This window comes from Epinephelus moara, chromosome 8 (genome assembly GCF_006386435.1).
Source record: "Epinephelus moara isolate mb chromosome 8, YSFRI_EMoa_1.0, whole genome shotgun sequence".
Taxonomy (NCBI): domain Eukaryota; kingdom Metazoa; phylum Chordata; class Actinopteri; order Perciformes; family Serranidae; genus Epinephelus; species Epinephelus moara.
Genome location: NC_065513.1, coordinates 3,678,607 through 3,680,905, shown reverse-complemented (window position 1 = coordinate 3,680,905; position 2,299 = coordinate 3,678,607).

Here is a 2,299-nt window from a genome sequence, read left to right as displayed (position 1 = left end):
GTTCGTCAATGGCGGCTGCATAAGCAGTGGCACGTAGGTTCCTGGCGAGGTCATCGGTGCGTACTGGTACCGATGGGCTTCAATGGGGGCTCCTCCTTGGGGCACATGCGGGAATGGGGGTCGGTTGGTCAGCATGGGAGATGGGTTGGGGGGGTCTGGACGCTCCTCCATGGCTGGGTGCTCGTGGTAGGCCAACCCTGGATTCTGCTGCTTTGGATACGGGGATCTCCAACTGCTGGCCATGCTCTGCACCTATCTACGTGTTGTAAGGGACATTGTTTAGTTCAATTCACTTCCCTCTTTTCCTTCTTTTCCTCTTAATTGCCCCGTGGTATAAATAAACTATATATGTTAATTAGTTGATTGTTAGTATGGGTTTGGTGACAGCAAGGTTTACCTGGATCTGTTGCCCTTTTATTTGGTTATCTCCTACCCTGAACTGGCTCTCCCTCTATACGTGTAACGCAGGAGTGTTAAAAAGTTTAAATGATTAAAAAGGTGTATGTGAAATTTAAAATCAGGCGAGAGAGCAGTTGTTTAAAACCAAGAAACCACAGATGCATTAACAGATGTACGCTGATATTTATTCCCAGAATAAAATCAGGTTAAAACCACTGGTGAAAGTCCATAAAAAATGATAAGACCTGGGAGCTAGTAAAAGGGGCGCTGAAACGCTAAAATGAGGGAAGCTAAAACTAAGGGGCGATAAAAGTCCAATAAAACAGTTCGGGGGCTTATCTGTAGGGGAAAGGCGACCACACATGTCCAGTACGCCGGCGGGGATGGCTCGGTCACCGAAGAAAAGAGAGCCACACGTCCTCTGTGGCTCAGAGGTAGAGCGGGTCGTCCACCAATCGAAAGATCAGTGGTTCGATCCCGGGCTTCTCCAGGCTGCATGTCGAAGTATCCTTGAGCAAGATACTGAACCCCAAATTGCTCCCGATGGCTGTTCCATCGGTGTGTGAGTGTGTTAAAAACTGAGTAGCAGGTGGCACCTTGTACGGTAGCCTCAGCCACCAGTGTATGAATGTGTGTGTGAATGGGTGAATGTGACTCGTAGTGTAAAAAGTGCTTTGAGTGGTCACTAGATGACTAGAAAGGCGCTATACAAATGCAGGTCCATTACTTTATTCAGTCCCTGGTCTCCTGGCTCCGCCGCTCTGCACCGTCGTCCTCTTCTGGCACGGTCTCGAGCTATCGGAGGCAAGACGGCAGTCACTGCACTTTTACACAAACAGATATCGTGAGTCGCACTTTATCATTCCAGACCGCTACTCCCAAGGCGAGAAACTCTGCCCGCCTCTTCATGGAACCTGCCGTCAACTAGCCACCTAGCTCCTCCGTCCACTGGGTGCTCTGGCGTGGGTCCTGTGGTCGGTATTCTTCCTAGTTAGAATCGCCGCTTCCTGCCGCTTCCTGCTCCTTCACCTGCTCCGTGCGTCTCGTCTCTCTTGCAGCTTCCTCCGCTCGCCTTCTTAAAATCCTGGCAGTCTCTCAGGTGCGGTGACTGGGTTTAGGGGTGTCACAACTAGGATAAGGTTTTCAGAATAAAAGCACACACTCCCAGTGTACAAGACATGCAATAAAAACACAGAATTAAAAATACACACTAAAAAGCAAACATATTACAAGTTAAAAACACTGGGAGTTTAAAATACACACAATAAAACGACTACCTTACACATGTGACATCCCCGCACTGTTTGACGTTGACAGTCCCTGCAACGTAAAAATCAATTCAGTCTCTGTATCTTTCTGGTGGATGGCCAAAATTAGGCCGAGCGGAGCGTCGTGGCGCTGCTTCCAGCTCTCCATCCTGAGGAGGCATGGGCATGGCTGCAGGTAGGAACCCATAAAACAATGGTTCTGGCAACCTTTGGGTCTCTACAAGTCTCTGGGAGTCTGTTTTGGGTCCACTGGATGGCGGTAAAACATCTGCAGGGGGTGCTGTACACAACTTTAATGCATTCCTATGTACAGTCTGCTCGCGGCCACCTCTCTCTGGTTGTACCCTGTACACCACCCCTGTGTCCCCCACCTTGTCCAAAATCACATATGGCTTAGCGCTCCACCATGTACACAATTTCCCTCTGCCTTGCCTGTTTCTCTCCCGTACCCACACTCGCTCTCCTGGTAGCAGTGGCATGGCTTTGGCCTTTTTGTCATTCTGCTGTTTCACTGCTCGTCCGTAGTAATCCACCTACCTGACGTGCTGACGTATTGCGGTAAGCGAGTTGTGTCATTTCCGGTGTTTCTGTGACAGCGTGTCTGTACTGCTCTGGTGAATTCTGCTAGCCTG